Here is a 21,258-nt window from a genome sequence, read left to right on the forward strand (position 1 = left end):
TACGGTTTATCTTGAAAATTGGTACCATCTGGCAACACTAGGCCGGCATTTCTGTTTGTGCCAGCTGCCTGCAGGGAAGGAAATATTAAGACCCTTCATTGGGTCATGGACTCTACAAGTTGCCAAGTCCTCAGCACTACATAGTTTCCCCAACTTGACAGAAATGACTTCACTCCTTTGCTTTATCTGTGTAACCCCTGTAGGTATTTTAATCTGTGAGCCCTGTTTTGAGTACTTGATAAGCTAAAGCATCAGGTCATTTATTAAAATGTTAAAAATAAAAATCACAAAGCCCCAAACATAGTCCTTATTTTGAACATGATATAAAAAAATGGAGAGAGGAAGGAAGAAAAGGAGGAAGGAGGAGAGAGAGGGAAGAAGGGAGGGAAGGAAAGGAAGACAGTGGGAATATGGAAAGAGAGAGGGAGAGGGAGAGAGAGGGGGAGAGGGAACATGAATTTAATTTGATATTTTCTCTTTTTTTGTGTGCAAGGTTTTCCATCTATCTTCATGGGCCCAAAGATTACAAACCTACTAAACCTGAAACATCTCCCATTTAGGTGAGAATATGTCCATAGGGCATTTTTCTTCAATAAAAATGTCATGTAAAACTTTGTAACTTGGAATACAGAGATGCCATTTCACAGTGAGAGTGAAAAGCAAGTCACTGAGCATGCAACGTATGTGTTTTCCTTCTTATGTCAATCAAGATCAACTGCATATTGCCTTTTATTCTTTTCTTTCCTCCTCCTCCTCCCCCCCGTCCTCCTCCTCCTCCCCGTCCTCCCCCTCCTCCCCGTCCTCCCCCTCCTCCCCATCCTCCCCCTCCTCCTCCTCCTCCTCCTCCTCCTCCTCCTCCTCCTCCTCCTCCTCCTCCTCCTCCTCCTCCTCCTCCTCCTCCTCCTCCTTCTCCTCCTCCTGCTGCTGCTGCTGACTGGAGATTAGAACTGGAGTTTAATTTCCTTGCACTTGCTAGGCGATCACTCTATTACTTGAGCTACATTCCCAACTTCTTTATACTCAAGTTAGTTTCAAGATGTGGTCTTGAATTTTTGCCTAGGCTGGTCTGGACCATGATATTCCTATTTACTCTGTCTGTCAGACAGGTGGATACCATCATGCTCAATGTTTTTTCAATTAAAAGATTTTTTTTTTTCCTGGTGAGATGGCTTCTGGTGAACTTTCTTTGCCTAGACTGGCTTGGAGCCACAATCTTCCTGATTTCAACCTACCATGTAGTTAGGATTACAGATCTTAGCCACTGATGCCCTGCCAAGAATTTGATTTTTAAATGCAAAAATTGAGACAATCAGATCCTTTTTTTTTTGCATATGTATTAGAGATATTATTTCTCAGAACAGTTGGTATCTAGTTTCAATTATTCCTATTTCTTGATGTTGAAATATATGGTTGATATTAAATAATAATTCTGTCAGAACAATACTGGTGGGGCTGGGATTGTGGCTCAGTGGTAAAATACTTGCCTTGCATGCATAAGGCCCTGGGTTCGATTCCTCAGAACCACATAAGCAGAAAAAGCTGCATTGTGGCTCAAGTAGTAAAGTGCTAGCCTTGAGCTGAAGAGCTGAGGGACAGCATCCAGGCCCAGAGTTCAGGCCCCATGACCATCAAAAAACAAAAAAACAAAAAAAAACCCCAAAACTGGTTTTGCGATCCTAAGAATGGAATTTGTGCCAGGCACTGGTTGATCATGCCTGTAATCCTAGTTACTCAGGAGGCTGAGATCTGAGGATCACTGTTCAAAACCAGCCTGGACAGGAAAGTCCCTGTGAAACTTTTATCTTCTATTAATCACCAGAAAACCAGAACTGCTGCTGTGGCTCAAAGTGGTAGAATGCTAGCCTGGAATGAAAAAGCTCAGGGACAACACCTAGGCCGGGTTCAAGCACCACAACCAACAGCAACAAAACAAAAATGGAATTAGCATTTGCCATGTTTATGTGATTTGTGGGGCATCTGTTAAAGCAACTACCCCATACTTGCTTTGGTAGTGTGTAATTGTTTCAGAAGTGATGGTAATTCTCCTTTATTCAGGGTATTGCATTGAAGCTTTTGCTGAATCACAAGAAAATCTTTTGTTTGTTATCATTATCATCTCATTATGGATTTCAGGTTTGCAAGGGAAGTTTACACAATGTTGCCTCTTACTTCCTGAATGCGTTGCCAGAAAACTTATTACACCATGACTAATATATATTTATTACTTACAAGTGCCTAAGTAAGGAGAATTATTTGTGATCTAGAATTCAATTTTCAAGAGTATTTCGAGGTTCTACTTATATCCTGTGTTGAATTATCTTTTATGAGAAGAATCTCATAAATGGAACTGTTTCTTCAAAATAAACATTTACTATAATTTAGTTACCATATTTCTGAGAGTCATTTATATAGGATAAGACCATAAAAAATCAAATATGCTAATTAAATTTAACAATAAATTAAATATTAACCTTTTTTTTTTGGGTCCGGTCATGAGGCCTGAACTCTGGGCCTGGGCGCTATCCCTCAGCTCTTCAGCTCAAGGCTAGCGCTCTACCACTTGAGCCACAGCGCCACTTCTAGCTTTTTTCTTTTTGCTTGTGTGATGCTGAGGAATCGAACCCAGGGCCTCAGGCATGCAAGGCAAGCGCTCTACCACTTAGCCACCTTCCTAGCCCCCGTATTTATTTTTTAAATTGTATTTTTAAAATTATAAAGGTGATGTACAGAGAGTTACCATTTCATAAGTCACGTAAGGAATATATTTCCTTTTGGGCAATGTCACCCCTTCTTTTGGTCTCTCCCAGTTTTTCCCTCTTATCTCTGCCCACAAGACATACAGGGAATACAGGGAATCCAGTCTTTTTAACATAATCTTATTTTTTTTTTAACCTAAGCTTGAGTTATAAATCCTGTTTTCAATTCAACATGAATTATAAATGAATACATACAAACATTGATGATAATGATGATGATGCCAGTCTTGAGCTTGAACTCAGGGCCTGGGTAGTGTACCTGATATTTTACACTCAAGGCTAGAATGCTACTACTTGAGCTGCAGCTCCACTTTGGGCTTTTTTGGTTAATTAGAGATAAGAATCTCATAGACTTTACTGCCTGTATTGGCTATGTACTATGATCCTTAGATCTCAACCTGAATAGTCAGGACTACAGGATAATTCTGTAGTCATTATTATTATTATTATTATTATTATTATTATTATTATTATTATTATTATTATTATTATTATTTTGGTAAACTCAGATTTCAGTGGTTAATTCTTTTTTTTTGAAACTTTACTTTTTTTATTGTGAAAATACCGTAAAGAGGGGTTCCAATTACGTGGGCAAGGTAATGAGTACATTTCTTATCAAGCATTATTGCCTCCTCCTTTGTTTCCCCTTCCCATCCCTTCCCATCTCCCCTCCCCCATAGCTCACCCCCCCATCCCCAGCCAAAGTTGTAAAGTTCGTTTTTCGATATAACGTCTTGTATATCTCATTGTTGCAATGGATCCACCTGTATCCCTAATTAAACAATTTGTTTTTTCCCTTCCCCTCCACAAATTATACCAACATCAAATACAGTGAAAACAGGAGTTATACTGTGGGGGAGGGACATACAAAGCAACAAAGAAATAATCTTATAAATGCGTTAGAAACAATCACAAGAAAGAAAATCCTTATCATGGGGTTCATTTCGCCTAACACCAACTGATCTAACTGCTTCTGCTTGTCTCAGACATATACTAGTTATTGCAAATAAGGGAAACCATGGGACCTATGTTTCTTTGGGCCTGGCTTACTTCACTTAATATAATTTTTTTCCAAGTCTTTCCATTTCCTAACAAATGGGGCAATGTCATTCTTTTTGATGGAGGCATAGAATTCCTTTGTGTATATATACCACATTTTCTTTTTTTTTTTTTTTTTTTTTTTGTCGGTCGTGGGGCTTGAACTCTGGGCCTGGGTGCTGTCCCTCAGCTCTTCAGCTCAAGGCGAGCGCTCTACCACTTGAGCTACAGCGCCACTTCCTATACCACATTTTCTTGATCCATTTATCTACTGAGGGGCATCTGGGTTGGTTCCATATCTTAGCTATGGTAAATAATGCTGCAATAAATATAGTTGTGCTGGTAGCTTTAGTATGGTCTTGTATATTATCATTTGGGTAAATGCCCAAAAGTGGGATTGCTGGGTCATAAGGGGAGCTCTATGTGGAGTCTTTTGAGGAACCTACATACTACTTTCCAAAGTGGTTGAAGAAGTTTACACTCCCACCAACAATGCAGTAGGGTTCCCTTCTGTCCACATCCCTTCCAGCAATTGTTGCTATTAGAGTTCTTGGTTATAGCCATTCTAACTGGGATGAGGTGGTATCTCAATGTTGTTTTGATTTATGGCTAGAGAGGTTGAGCATTTCTTCATGTGTCTATTGGCCATCCTTCTTTCCTCTTCAGAGAAGTTTCTCTTTAAGCCTTTAGCCCACTTATTTATTGGGCAGTTGTTTCTTTGAGGATTTGTTGTTGGGGGATTTAATTTTTTTAGTTCCAGGTATATTTTAGATATGAGACCCTTGTCTGTTGTATGGCTAGTGAAGATCTTCTCCCAATCTGTGGGCTTTCTATTGATCTTGCTAGCTATGTCCTTTGCCATGCAGAAGCTCTGCAACTTTATGCAATCCCATTTGTCCAACCTTTCTTTGATTTGTTGTGTTTCCGGGTCTCTATTCAGAAAATTTCGGCCTGAGCCAAGGAGACCTAGGGTTTCTCCTATTCCATCCTGTAATGTTTTCAGAGTGTCTGCTTTGACTCTGAGGTCTTTGATCCATTTGGAGTTGATTCTGGTGCAGGGTGATATATAAGGATCTAGCTTTAGTTTTCTACAAGTGATTAACCAATTTTTCCAACACCATTTACTGAAGAGGCTATCTTCCTTCCATTCTAATTTTTTTTAGCACCCTTATCGAAGATTAGGTGGCTATAGGTCTGTAGGTTCATTTCTGGGTTTTCAGTTCTATTCTATTGGTCCTGAGGCCTGTTCTTGTGCCAGTACCAAACTGTTTTGAGGGACTGGGAAGGTGGCTCAGTGGTAGAGCACTTGCCTTGCATGCCTGAGGCCCTGGGTTCGATTCCTCAGCACCACATAACCAAAAAGAAAAAAGCTGGAAGTGGTGTTGTGGCTCAAGTGGTAGAGCGCTAGCCTTGAGCTGAAGAACTGAGGGAGTGCCCAGGCCCAGATTTCAGGCCCCACAACCGGACCCAAAAAAAAACCCCAAAAACAAACAAATAAAAAAACAAACTGTTTTGATTAATTCTGTAAGCATTTGATCTCTGTCTCTCTGTCCAGCTCTCTTTCTCTACCCCCCCCCCTTTCTGTTTCTCTTTCTCTCTTGTCATTCATAGGACTCAGGACCTGAGCGCTGTCTCTGAGTTTTTTCACAGTGCTACTTCCAGTGTTCTGGTGGTTAATTGGACATAATGACTCTCACAGAGTTTCCTTCCTCAGCTGGCTTTGAACTGCAACCCTCAGATCTCAGCTTTCCCAGTTGCTAAGATTATAGGTATGAGCCACTGGTGCCCAGTTTGATCTCTTTGAAAGAGAAAATCTTCAACTACTTACATAGAAACTAAAAGTCAAGTTACAATTCCTTGTAAATACTTTGTTCATAGGAAGGGACAGAAAAATGTTTCTGGACCCCTCTCTTTCACATGACTCTGGGTGAATTAATTCCTTTTAAGCCCTTTAGACTTGACTCTGAAGTTATGTGGGGACTTTCTTCCTGGAAAATCACCTTATACATTGGTTTAGCCTGTCTTTTGGAACCCCAAGCATGTATTAAAATTTTATATTCAAATTCCAATTTTGAGAGTTGTTTCTAAAAAAATGAGTTCAGTCTTTTCAAGGCCTTTAGTAAAAATGAATTCCTACAATTATTATGACTTAATTACAATCTAGCTGAACAGGACCAGGACCTTTGGTTAGATTCCTTCAGGTAGCTAGGACAAAGCCATCTATGTAACTTTGTGTGGATGTGGACGTTAGTAAAGATGTGAGAAGAGGAAAACCATCAAATAGAACCTTCTTAGTAGCTGTCAAGAGTGTACTGAGCGTGCTTAATGTAAGTCCATTCACTACTGTTCAGGATTCATCTACTAGAGCCTTAGTAGCCCATCAACAGCTTTGGTGCCCTCTACTTTTCATCTTCAACTCTTTCTCACTTTCATTTCTTTCTTTTTCTCCTCTCCCTTTTTTTTCTCTCTTATGCTTCTTAAGTGCAAAAACTACTTAAGACTAGTTTTTCTATTATTTGAATTTTCAATATCCTATTATGTAAAGTCTGATCTTGAGATCAGCAGTATCAGCATTATTTGGAAACTTGTTAGAAATGAAGAATCTCAGGTTTCCTTAGACCTGAGTCATATCCTTGTTATTAAGATCTCCAAATCTCCAAAATATTGCCCTAATATACTGATCTTATTATTTTCCCCTACTACTAACATTTAACCTTCCTTCAACTTTTCATGATCATTATTAAGTTTAGACACCATGGCTCATTATGTGAATAATATATTTATCAATACTCTCAACATTTTTTTGTCTTGATTACCTAAACTTTATTCTTGTTTGACTGACAAATACCCAACTCTGAATTAACACATCTATATATTTCCCTATGCCTATCCCTGAATAGCTTGGCAGATTGATGCCAATATAATGGGCCAATTAAACGTACTAACTTTTCCATATTTCCCTGGTAAAATCTCTTCTGGTCTCTGCCACAAGTCTACAAAAAATTTACATTCTATTTAAACCTTGAAGTTTCTTAACTCCTCATTCTCAACAGATGACTTTGCCTCCTACTTCCTGAAGAAAATAGAAAGCATCAGATGGGATCTCTCTCAGCTTCTTGATACAACATCCATGTGGTTCCATCTGCACCCTTATTCTCTTTTCACCTATTTTAGTACGCAAAAATAAGTATTCTTCTCATTTCAGGCCAATCTCTCTACCTGTGCTTTGGGTTCTATCTCTTCATGTTTCCCCCCACTACATTTTCAATTACATTTAAATTATCAACTGGTGTTCCCCCAGGTGAAAAGTTTAAAACAACCTTTTCTTGAGTCTTATGTTTCCCTTCAACTCTTTTTTTCTCCATTTATTTCAGCCTAAAATTTTTGAACAGTTCATTTTCTTACCTCTAACTCATTGCTTAGCCTTCTCCAATTTGACAGTTGTCAGCATTGTACCATAACAACTTTAGCAAAGGTCACCAGTCATCTCCAGGATTTAAATCCAATGCATATTTTCTAGTACTCTTTCCCACTTTTTTGGAAACATGTATTTGTTTTGGCTCCTAAAATACCATACCATTCAGGTGTGTCTTCATGAGTTTCAGCATTTTCTTCTCTATTACTTCATAGACTTTGCCCTTCTCAATCTATGGTTATAAGTACTTCCCTGTTTTCATTTTATTCTATGTTATAGGTTAGATTCGCTAGATTAGTTGTGGTTGAAATAGAGTTTTGAATACCATATGCTTACTATAAATAAACACTGTGGAAAGAAGGCAAAGAAAGGATAAAGAAATTGAACTAGGATGTAAGCTTTACAAAGTTTGGCAAACCAGGGGGCACTGTGAATCATTGTACCTTGAATCAAAATGTTGCTACCTTAATATTGCTGCCTTGTCATTCACCAGGTGTGTGTGTGTGTGTGTGTGTGTGTGTGTGTGTGTGTGTGTGTGTGTGTGTGTGTGTGTGTGTGTGTGTGTGTTTGGGAGGAGATGGGGTTGGGCCCTAGAGAAAGCTAATTCTGTAAGAAAGCTCTCTCAGATAAGGCAGACACTGAAAGAGCTGAGAACTGAATTCTATCTGTTGATCTCATTTGTCAATCTGGGCATCAAATCTTCTGTTGGAAGCACATCTGAGTAGTGTGTCTTTGTGTGTATTATGTATTTTCTCTCATAGATATTCTTTTGATAACAATGGCTCAATTTCATGAATTACCTGATGATCCATAAATGTATACCTCTAAATCAGACTTTTGAGTTTTTGACCCTTATACCCAATATTTATACTTGGGTGTCTCAAAAGCATCTTAGATTCTATATGTCTAAACTTAACCAGTCAACAAACAAATCATGCCAGATTTATCTCCTACTTATCTGAGAATACATTCACTTTTCCTTTTCTACTGCTGCCACTCTAAACCATACTACCATTTTTCTCTAGTCTGGACTTCTACAGTCACTCACTGTAATTTCTTTACATCTATCCTTTCTCCTTTCCATTGTTTCTGTATCACAGCCAGAGTAATGTTCACAAGCATAATTTTGAGTATTTGTTTGAATCTCATTTCTTCAGTGATTTCCCATACTTGTTTTAGGGACTAAATTAATGAGCATAACTTTCAATAGCTTGTATGATTTGGTGTCTATTTGTTTCCTGTCTACTCTGACTCACTTTGCTTTCCCCCCTTAATTTGCAGATTTCACTAGCACTGAATATTTATTTATTTATTTATTTATTTTTTCCTTAGGGGGTTCACAGACTCTTACAGTATTGTTTTCTTCACTAGAAACAGCTGGTTCTTATTCTTTAATTTGTTAGCTTTATTCTTTCCAGTTCTCAGCTCAAGCCTCATTTTTATCAGATAAGACCTGCATATGCTTCTCATATTGGGTCAGGCTCTTCTAATATTCTGCCTTATTTCTTCTTAACAAGTACGTTAGAATCTAAATGTTCATTCATTTACATGATTATTTGACCAATGTTTCTTTTTCGGTTAGTATTCTCTTTAAGTATAGAAAACCACTCACTTTTCAATATTCCCAACATTGGTACTGATGCAGAATATGTCCTTAATATGTATTTGGTGAATGAATGAAAACTTCCTAGAGTATAGGATCACATTGTTAGCTACCATGTAATACAGAGTTTAGCACGCAAAACTTACATTCCAGGCTACCAAGTAGGCTTGGTCCACCCTGTCCATGAATGTGATTGGTTGAGGACTGAATAGTTTGATTCCATGTACCAAGTTCAATCAATCTTATGTTGGGCGCTACAGGTATTTCCTTCTCAGATGGTGACTGTTGGCAGGGCAGGCCTTGGAGTATAAGTGGCTCTTCTCCACTTCAGGAACTGAATGCATATTTTTATTGGCATTTTTTTATTGGATATAAAAGAATAAAATTTCCACAGTCTGTGCTTTCCTAACTATTAGATGCAATGTAATTCTAAGTGCATTTTCATTGTGCTTTTAACTACTGCTGAATAGAGCTCTAGGAAATTTACCTTAGGAATTGCTCATTGCAACTAACTGAAGTGCATAAAATCTAAACATTTTGCTCATATAAGCCCATGAATACTAATGGATGTCCTTTGATGGAAAAACTTTGAAAGTGGTTTGCCTTCTCACAGAAAGTTCAGCAATACTAGCCAGGTCTAAGATTACAGCTGGTGGAGGCTGTTTAATGTAGCACAATTAAGCCTTTCAAAATGCAAATAGGAAGGAACACCTTATTCAGCTGAAGCTTCAGGGGAAATTTAGAAAGGCAAATATAATTATGCAAATTGGACAGCTGCCAAAGAAGGAGTTGGCCAACATCTTTAATTTTGCAAAGAGGTCCATTATCAATTTTTATATATAAATCTCCATCTGCCCCTGGAGAGATAATGAGTCCTCTAGGGTGCAAAGTGAAGAGATGTTTTTCATGGTGAATCAGTAATACATAAACAATGCCACTGATGCCAAGATACATATAGCATCTGCCCCCAAACACAGTTATGTGCATATAATTAGACAGTGTTAAGCAGTGGCCAAGGTCTAGAATTTTCATTATGCATGAATTTTTGTTTTTGCATTGTGAATAACTCCCCAGTGAGAGAGGACAGAGGATAAGCATGTCACTCTGCATGTTGTCTCCCCAAAAGTGTCTGAAGAAAATAGTCAAACATATTCAATCCGTTTTTACAAGGTAAATGGTAGTAAATGCATGCTTATCATTTTTCTTACCCTTAAAGTAAAATTGTGAATTCACAGAAAATTCTTTTACTTTACCTTAAACTCTTCTTTCTTTCTTGGAAAATCAAAAGAGCAACTGATAACTATGGCGGGGGGGGGGGGGGAGTAGTTGGGGAGGTGGGAGAGAAGGGATTGTAGGGGGAAAACAAAGGAGGAGGCAACGATGTTCAATAGGAAATGTACTCATTACTTGCTAATGTAACTGTAATCCCTCTGTACAGCATTTTTACAATAAAAAACGTACAAAAAGGGCTGGGAAGGTGGCTCAGTGGTAGAGCGTTTGCCTTGCATGTATGAGGTTCGATTCCTCAGCACCACATAAGCAAAAAGAAAAAAGCCGGAAGTGGTGCTGTGGCTCAAGTGGTAAAGCGCTAGCCTTGAGCTGAAGAGCTGAGGGACAGCGCCCAGACCCAGAGTTCAGGCCCCAGTACTGGACACCCCCCCCCCCAAAAAAAAAAACGTACAAAAAATTATTTTTTTTTGTCTGTTGTGTGACTTGAACTCAGCCTGGCCGCTGTCCCTGTGCTCTTCAACTCCGGGTGAGTGCGCTACCCCTTGAGCCACAATGCCACTTCTGGTTTTCTGAGTGGTTTATTGGAGATAAAAGTCTCACGGACATTCCTGCCTGGGCTGTCATTGAAGCACAATCCTCAGATCCCAGCCTTCAGAGTAGCCAGAATTACAGGCATGTGTCACTGGTGCCCGGCTGAAAAGTATATTTTTTAAACATTTTATTCTGGTTATTATGACTATATATAGTTCAGTAGAATACCTGGCTTTTAAGGCAAAAATTTGGTTCCATTGCAAGTCCACAGTGCTACAGAGCTACTAATTTTTCCAGGAAGTAGGTAAACAATTTGAAAGAAAAAGCACAATTTTCTAGTAGCATGACAGCTAGAAATATGACACAACATTTGTTAGCTAGTGAGAAAAGTGAGAAATGGAGTCTGAAATACAGATATTAAAAGGAGAACTTGCCAGACTCTGGTGGCTCACACTTGTAATCCTAGCTACTCAGGAAGCTGAGATCTGAGGCTCATGTTCAAAGCCAGCCTGGGCACAAAGTCTGTGAGACTCCTATCTCAAATTAACTAAAAATTGGACGTGGTACTGTGGCTCAGAGTGTTAGAGCTAGTACAAAAGAGCTTAGGAACATCACCCAGATCCTGAGTTCAAGCATTGTGACCGACAAAACCCAAAAAACAAAAAAACCAAACCAAACAAAACAAAAAGGAGAAGTATATATACTACACTGAGCAGAATAGTATTCTGTTGTTTTTGTGGACAACATTTTCTGTATCCATTCATTCATTTATGGATGTTCAGATCAGATTGTTTCTATATCTCACCCTTGTGAAAAATGCTGCAAAAACCCTTAATAATATGGATTTTGCACAACTAGCTAGTATCTTTTCCATTCTCCTTAGTATTTATTACTTATTTGATGATACTGGGTGTGTACTCAGAGCCTCATTCTTGCTAGGGATTTGCCCCTTGAGCTATACTTCTAACCCCTTTACTTTTTCCTTATTGTTTGAGTAAGGCCTTAAGTTTTTACCCAAGGCCAGCATGGACCATGATCTTTCTGCCTATGCCTCCCATATAACCTAGATCATAGGTACACCTCACCACACGTAACTTGTTGGTTGAGATGGAGATCCTGCTAAGTTTTTGCCTTGGTTGCCTTGGAACTCTGATCCTCCTGATGTCCATCTCTGGAGCAGTTAGGATTAAAGTTACATGTAAGTGGAATTACAAGCATGTACCACCATGATCAGCCTCAGAATTTTATTTTTAAAATAAATAATTTCATTATGTCCTGTATCCTACCAATTCTACCTCTATGCTTAGTGGTTGCGGTGCTTCTTTCTTTATTGCTAACCGTGCCTTCTATATCTTAGCTATCTGCTCAGTACCTCTGCTTTCACCCTTTCTCTTTTTCTTCATGACACAGAAGGAAAAATGTCATTCCCCTGTTCAAGATAACATCTTCTGTTCTTTACTTTGTATTCTTTTTTTTAGCTTCTTGTGAGCCTTACTTTACCAGTCTTCCTGTCTTCTTGGTATCAATCTTTTCGTTAGTTCTTAATAAGTAAACTATTTAAAATATTCCCTTAATTTCTTATTTTCCTTTGCCTATGATTCTTTCTTTTTCTTTATTCCTTTCTTTTTTATATAAATGTATCAATTTCCTCCCCTCTCATTCATACTTTTACTTACTACAGTAAGATTTCTGCCACTAGTTTCTGCCCCTAGTTTACCAATGATTTCTGCATCTTTTTTTTTTTAATTGTATTTTATTTTATTTGAGAACATACTGTACAGAGGGGCTACAATTACATGGGCAGGATAATGCATACATTTCTTACCAAGCATTGCAGCCTCCTCCTTTGTTTACCCTTCACTTCCCTTCCCCGCCTCCCCCCTCCCCCCACCCAATTTTACCCCCCTCCCCCCACCCAATTATACCCCCTCCCCCCCCACACCGACATTGTAAAGCTGGTTTTGACATGACGTTTTGTACTTCTCATTGTTGCAACAGGTCCACCTGAATCCTTAAACGACTTGTTTGTCCCCATCTCCTCCACATGTTATACTGACATCAAATATAGTGAAAGCGGGGGTTACACTGTGGGGGAGGGACATACAAAGCAACAAAGAAATAATCTTATAAATGCATTAGAAACACATGCATGAAAGAAACGAAAACATTAAAATACATATTTAAGGGTTCATTTTCCTAACATCACATTATCTGACCTTTTCCACTTGACTCATACCTATACTAGATATTGCAAATAAGGGAAACCATGGGACCTATGCTTCTTTGGGCCTGGCTTACTTCACTTAATAAAATTTTTTCCAAACTTTTCCATTTCCTAACAAATGGGGAAATGTCATTCTTTCTGATGGAGGCATAGAATTCCATTGTGTATATATACCACATTTTCTTGATCCATTCATCTACTGAGGGGCATCTGGGTTGGTTCCATATCTTAGCTATGGTAAATAATGCTGCAATAAACATAGTTGTGCTGGTAGCTTTAGTGTGGTCTTGTTTGTAAACATTTGGGTAAATGCCCAAAAGTGGGATTGCTGGATCATAGGGGAGATCTATGTGAAGTCTTTTGAGGAACCTCCATACTGCTTTCCAAAGTGGTTGAACAAGTTTACATTCCCACCAACAATGAAGTAAGGTTCCTTTCTGTCCACATCCCCTCCAGCATCTGTTGTTGTTAGAGTTCTTGATTTTTGCTGTTCTAACTGGAGTGAGGTGATATCTCAATGTTGTTTTGATTTGCATTTCTTTTATGGCTAGGGATGTTGAACATTTCTTCATGTGTCTATTGGCCATCCTTCTTTCTTCTTCAGAGAAGCTTCTCTTTAAGTCTTTTGCCCACTTATTTATTGGGCAGTTGTTTCTTTGAGGATTTGTTGTTGGGTGGTTTAATTTTTTGAGTTCCAAGTATATTTTAGATATGAGACCCTTGTCCGTTGTATGGCTAGTAAAGATCTTCTCCCAATCAGTGGGCTTTCTATTGATCTTGCCAGCTATGTCATTTGCCCTGCAGAAGCTCTGCAATCTTATGCAATCCCATTTGTCCAACCTTTCTTTGATTTGTTGTGCTTCCGGGTCTCTATTCAGAAAATTTCGACCTGAGCCAAGGAGACCTAGGGTTTCTCCTATTCCATCCTGTAATGTTTTCAGAGTGTCTGCTTTGAGTTCAAGGTCTTTGATCCATTTGGAGTTGATTCTGGTGCAGGGTGATATATAAGGATCTAGCTTTAGTTTTCTACATGTAGTTAACCAATTTTGCCAGCACCATTTACTGAAGAGGCTGTCTTTCTTCCATTCTATTGTTTTAGCTTCCTTATCGAAGATTAGATGGCTATAGGTCTGTAGGTTCATTTCTGGGTTTTCAATTCTATTCCATTGGTCCTGAGGTCTGTTCTTATGCCAATACCAAGCTGTTTTGATTACTATGGCTTTATAGTAGAGTTTGAAATTTGGTATTGATATTCCTCCAGCAGTGTTCTTTCCGTTGAGGAGCGTTTTTGCTATTCGGGGTCTTTTATTGTTCCATATGAATTTTTGGATTGCCTCCTCTATTTCCTTGAAGAATGAGGGTGGAATTTTGATAGGTATCGCGTTGAATTTGTAGATAGCCTTGGGAAGTATTGCCATTTTCACGATGTTAATCTTGCCAATCCAGGAGCATGGGAGGTTTTGCCATTTTTTAAGTTCTGTGTTGATTTCCTTTTTCAAGATTTTAAAGTTTTCATCATAGAGGTCCTTCACTTCTTTGGTTAAGTTAATTCCTAGGTATTTTATTTTTTGTGGGGCTATTACAAATGGGGTTGCTTTCCTAATTTCAACAATTCATCCAAAAAATCATACACCATGATCAAACAGGATTCATTTCAGGGATGCAAAGCTGGTTCAATATACGCAAATCAATTAATATTATTCATCACATCAACAGGAGCAAGAATAAGAACCACATGGTTATCTCAATAGATGCAGAAAAAGCATTTGACAAGATCCAACACCCCTTTATGATGAAGGTTCTGGAAAAATTAGGAATCCATGGAACATTCCTCAATACAATAAAGGCTGTATATGACAAACCTACAGCCAGCATTATACTCAATGGTGAAAAACTAAAGCCATTTCCTCTTAACTCAGGAACAAGACAAGGATGCCCACTCTCTCCACTTCTCTTCAATCTAGTATTAGAATGCCTAGCTACAGCAATAAGACAAGATGCAGACATAAAGGGGATCCAAATAGGGAAAGAAGAAATAAAACTCTCTCTCTTTGCAGATGACATGATCTTGTATTTAAAGAATCCCATAGACTCCACTCCCAAATTACTCAAGCTGATTCAAAACTTTGGCAAAGTAGCAGGTTATAAAATTAACCCCCAAAAATCAATGGCTTTTCTATATGCCAACAATGAGAAAAGTGATTTCTGCATCTTTTCTCTCCTTATCTTATGTGACCTGTTTGCAACACCTGGTGTTGATGGCTCTTGCTTTGAAATAACCTTCCTTCTCACTTTTCTGTTATGAGACTTCTCTCATGTAGTTTCTACTAGCTCTCTAGTTGGGTAATTTTCTTTGCTAGCTCACCACTAAGGACTAAGTCTGCCTCATGACATATACTAAACTAATAATAGAACCCACAATCATTGAACACTAGTTTGTGCTGAGCTTAGATAATTATATTAACTTTTTGAAATAAGAACATTTCTTTTTTTGGGGGGGGGTCCAGTCGTGGGACCTGAACTCTGGGCCTGGGCTCTGTCCCTCAGCTCTTCAGCTCAAGGCTAGCGCTCTACCACTTGAGCCACAGCGCCACTTCTGGCTTTTTTTCTTTTTGCTTATGTGGTGCTGGAGAATCGAACCCAGGGCCTCAGGCATGCAAGGCAAGCGCTCTACCACTGAGCCACCTTCCCAGCCCAATAAGAACATTTCTTATCTCTTCTTTACAAATTCAAAAGTTGAGATGAAGAGAGAACATATGACTTGCTCAACATGGAATTAGGGTCTGAATGTAGAGTCTGCTTTATATTAAAAAGTTCATTTTTTAACTAAAAAAAGCATACTATCCCAAATGATAAATGAACAAACGCTAGATGAAATAGGCAAACTTTCTCACAAGTGGGCACAGCTGTATAACCAGTAGAGAGAAAGAAACAATGTTCTCAGCACCCTAGAATCTGCCTTGTATCATCTCAACACTCCACAAGGACACCTACATCCAGATTTCTAAAGTCAGTTAGCTCTACATCTTTTCAACCTCATATAAATAGAATTGTAGAATTACACAGGATATAAGATGTACAGAAAAGCTCAAAATATTTATTCCTTTAACTTACTACAAAAGTAGATTCTTGGATTGAGTAAACATTTTCAAATGTGCATTATTTTCTTTTTTTCTTCAAGTGCCACAGAAACATCTAGAAGCTCCAAATGTGGCTAGCTTTTGTTTCTTCATGGTACAACTGCTGATATAACAGCCAAGGATACATTACATTTTGTTTTTGAGACAAGGTCTTGCTATGTAGCCATATAGCTCAGGTTGAATGTTTGATCTTCCTAATTCAAGAAATAGGAATAGGACTGGAATTACCAATCTGTACCACCTCACCTGGCTAGTCACATTCTTTGGTTCAAACTATTTTCCTGAACAAGTAGATTTTGCTTCAATCAGTGCTACAACGAGTGAGTGTTCCACAGTGTTCTAATTGTTTCTGTTTGAAGCAGCTGACTCCAATACTAGAAAATCATGTGTCATGGAATACATACTGTAAACCCAGTAGTTCTCTGTGAAGGAAACCCATTGTGAAGATCATTTTACACTGTACAGTGCTGAATAAAGTAAAGTCTTTCTTCATTCTTTGAGTGATTCTTTTATCCCACAGATATGCATAAGTTAAAGCCTAACATTACCCAGCTCAAATGTTGTGTGAACATAATGCCAGCAAAAATGCACTAGATAATATCCCTATGAGTTTGACTGACTTGTATTTTCTTCTTGATTACAGTACTTTTACATTCCAACTGTTTCATTTCTTCTAATCATTTTGCTAAGTAAGGATCATGGTTGCCCATGCATCCTTACATACTGTTACATTTATCAAGATAGAAAGAGCAGACCTGTCAATATTTTGTCCTTCCTCTATATGAATATAAATATATATGTAGTGAGTATTAAAGCATAGTAGAAATATATACCTAATGACTGATCATTAAATCATCAAGAAAAAGCAATTCTGGTTGATATGCATGCTTTAATTTAGTATAGAGGCATTGCAATGTAATATAATCACAGCCAACATTCAGAGTCCCATGAATTATTTTTCTATAGATATAATGTGTCAGAAGGAAGAGATCAGGCAGATTGTGATTTAGGCCAGCCAGAGTAAAGGTTAGCAAAGTCCCCATCTTGAAAAGATTCCAGGCCTGTTGGTCCATGTCCACATTCCTTGCTATTCCAGAGGTGTGGGTAGGAGACATTGCTGAGTCCAGCCAACTGCAAAAAGCCCAAGACTTTATAAAAAAAAAAAAAGCCAAAAAGGGCCAAGGTATGGCTCAAGTGATAGAGTGCCCGCCTAACAAGTGTAAGACCTTGAGTTCAAACTCCAGAACCACCAGAGGAACAATAAAAAAAGAAAAAGCTGGGCAACAGTGGCTTGTGCCTGTAATCCTAGCTACTCAGAGGCTGAGATCTGAGAATTTCAGTTCAAAGTCCAGGCAAGAAACTCTATGAGACTCTTATCTCCAATTAATTACCAAAAATGCCAGAAGTGAAGCTGTGGCTCCAGTGGTAGAGTGCTGCCCTTGAGGAAGAAAATAAGCGTAGACCCCAGGACTGGCACACACACACACTCTACACTAAAAAAGGAAGTAATGAGGAAAAATGGAGTCAGTTTTTACATGTAAATAAGGACTAGTCAATATTTGAGGAATTTATGAAACTAAAGCCTTTGCAAATTGCTCTTTTGAATGAATATTTATAACAATGCCAATGTAAAATTTTTGTAAAGTCATCTTACTAGAAGTTTTCTCCACTGACATGTATAGAAACACCAATGTTTCTAACAATGGTTTTCATGAAAGAATGCTTTTAATTTAATACCCACTTGTAATCCCTGTTTGATAATGATAAGTTCATTTAATTAAAGAGTATGTTTTAATTTTAAATAGTTCAGGATAACAATCTAATTTCATGGATATAAGTAGTTCAGCAAAAGAGAAATTACTGAACTAGCGAAAAAGAATATTCGTGTTTTTCTTATCTCATGTGTATTGAATATTAACCTCAGACTTGGTACTGATTTCTCTTTGCATTTGCAAATTCTGTGATTAGGCTTGGCTCTTAGGAGCCCCAGCAAGAAGAAAAGGGAGGGAAGAGACAAAGGACCTGGTTTTTCCCTTGCTACCTTCTTGAAGGGTAAGCATTAGGCAGGTTAGCTAATTAATCCTTCTGCCACTGGCCATGACTTCTACCAAGTGGCATCTCTACAGGATTTAAAATTTGGGGTCATCATAAATTCCTTTGTAACTGAGCATGTGTAGTATGCATTGACTTGGTCTCTAGTACACTCAATTTCTAGCACAACAATTTCCCTTCACTCTATGCCATTAAAAATATTGACCCAGCCAGTCACCAGTGGCTCATGCCTTTAATCCTAGCTAATCAAGAGGATAGAGGTTTGAGGTGAGCCTGGGCTCACAGAAGTTTGTGAGATTCTTAGCTCCAATTAACCACCAAGAAGCTGGAAGTGGAGCTGTGTTTCAAATGCATGTACCAACACACACACACACACACACACACACACACACACACACACACACACACACACACAAACACACACACACACACACACACAGATTTCGATTATCTATAATTGACTCTAAAACCCTTTTAACTTTTAAGCTTCTTCATCCTCAGAGTGTTTTGGAGAACATCCAGGACATTGTTAAAACAAGGAAGTACTCAAATAAGTGGTTGTTTTAAAAATAAGCAGTATTTTCCTTGCAAAAAAAATGGGAGGCTGGAGACAATTTATTCCTGAAAATTGAGACTAACAGACTCTTTATGGGACTGCTTTAAGTGCCAGCAAGAATTTTTTGGACATTATTTTCAGTATTTGAATCATAGATAATAAATGATATGTAAGTTATAGAAATATTGTCATTCACAGAGGCTAAGTGCATGGGCCCAGGAGGCAGAAGAGCAGTGTCTCAGGTCTGAATTCTGCCACTTGCTTGTTGGTGGAACTTGGGCAGATTTTTAAAAAATCCGTATACACCTCAATTTTTTCACCTAGTCAATGGGGGGGGGGTTAATTTATCTCCAAGGATTATTGTAATAAATACACAAATAAATACATGAAAAGCAATTACTACAGTTCTTGACATATAAGCAGGAAGGATGATGGGCTTGAAAAAGAGATTTTTTCAAGTTGAATTCAAATTAAATGACAAAAATCTGTATGTATAACTTCTAACCAAGGTTGACAATTTATTTTTATTATGAGCTTATCTAAATATGTATATATGTTAAGCTAGATTTAAAATTCCAAATGATACTTCTTAAATGCCAATAAAGTAAATACAAATGTAAGATACTGTGAAAATCAATGAGATATACATTAGAGACATTTGGTATGATGCAATTCTGTTGGGAGGAAATTGTTTCTTGTAATGTGAATGCTCACTATTACAATACTGATTCGATTTGGGCTGCTGTGCCTACCATACATTTTGTGATAACTCACTTTTTACCACCTTAAAAAAAAAAGCGGGTCTACAAGGAAATAATGTGTATAGCCTGCTTTAGTGTCATCTTTTGTCTCCACATGGCACAAGAATCATCACTTAGGAATTCAGTCAATCTCTACTTCTTTCCCATTAAGCAGTGACAATTAAAGCAGTAGTCTGTGTTGATAGCATCATCAAAAACAGAGGCACATGTTCAGGCACTAACATTGAGCCACAGTATTTAGTTACAAGAGCTAGTGATCCATAATCTTTTTTCCCATTGCATTGTATTAACATCAAAGTAGACTCATGGAATTTTAAAAAGTCCTCAGAGAACCCTTAATCCTCTGAAAACATTTCCAAAGACAAATTTGAGAAACATTGATTTGTAGAATTTTCACTTTACAGACTATAGATACATATTAAATTTATTTTTGTTAAAATGATTATGAAATCATAACTGACAAAGTCTTGAAAGTATGAAAGAGAAGTACAAAACAATCCTGTGATGAATGGACTAACCCATACATTTGGCACATCAAAGTTACACAGAGAATTAAAAAGAAAAAATTGTTCTTCAATAAATCTATCTAATATTCTGTTAAAATTTTACATTAGAAAAACTAACTTTGGACCTTCACCTATTAGCTGTGTGGTGAATTCTTCCTTTGCCTTAAGTGTCTCTTGGATTAAAACATAAACCAGCAGCATTGTAATGTTGGATGCCAAAAGCAAACGTGGAATGCATATATTTCATATTGTCTAGCAAAGAAGAATTCTCAACAAGACCAACCAAGCACCTAAATAAGGTGGCATTGAAAGAACTGAATATAATACATCAACCAAATCACATTGAGTTGTCTTGAGTTCAGAGGTGGAAATAAACAAGTGGAACACCATGTCTGTTCTCTACTGGGAATGTGTATTTTTAAATAACTGCAATGAAAGGGGGGGAAAAAGACCAAACACTATACACTCTTACTTTGTTTTTCAATTTAAATTTTTGACCTGGAGGAGATACATTAAATCTTAAAGGTCATAATATAGAAAGGAGGGGGTAACCTGTACTTTTGCAGTTTAAATTGTAGTTTTTCTGTTTATAAAAGAAAATTGTAAATCTTGGAAGAAGTTTCAGCAATACAGAGCACATTTTGCAATATCCATCTCCTCATGTATTTCTCATTTCTTTTGGTTGAAAATGTTTAAATTCCTGTCTTCAAGTAGAAATTGATTCATTACATTAACATTAAAATTTAATTTACATTAAACTGAATCAATGCAATATCAGGATTCTCTTATTTATAGTCAAATTGTATTCTATTGTAGGAAGTAGAGCTGTGGCTGAAGTGGTATAGCTCTAGACTTGAATAAAAAAGCTCAGAGATAGTGCCCAGGCCCTGAGTTCAAGCCCCAGGACTGGCACAAAAAATATTGTATTTATATACCACATTTTCTTTATCCATAATTCATTCATTTCTATACCTACTAGAGAACTTGGTTATTAATTGTGAGCAGTTGTGAGCAGTGTTGCAATAAACATGTACATTTACATTTACATTTTTCTTGACAAACTGATTTTATTTCCTTTGGTTATATACCCAACAGTAGAATAGCTGGATCACATGGTAGTTTAATTTGGAAAAAAAAATGGAGGAATTTCCATGCTATTTTCCATAATGGTTGTTCTAATTTACTTTGTCTCTGACAAGTTCCCCTTTCTCTTCATGTTTATTAGTATTTTCATTTTATATTTTAATTGAGATAAGAGGGAAGATATCTTTGGGTGGTTTTGATTCATATTGATTTAATAATTAGTGATGTTGAGCATTTTTCTCATACTTGTTGGCAATTTTTTTACTTCTTTTTTTCTTGAGAAATAGTTACCAAGACTAGTTTTATTTGGATTATTCATTTATTTGCTATTGAGATTTTTGTGTTCTTTGTGTATCAAGGATA

The sequence above is a fragment of the Dipodomys merriami genome, unplaced genomic scaffold (genome assembly GCF_024711535.1).
Source record: "Dipodomys merriami isolate MVZ:Mamm:240054 unplaced genomic scaffold, mDipMer1.0.p SCAF_555, whole genome shotgun sequence".
NCBI lineage: Eukaryota > Metazoa > Chordata > Mammalia > Rodentia > Heteromyidae > Dipodomys > Dipodomys merriami.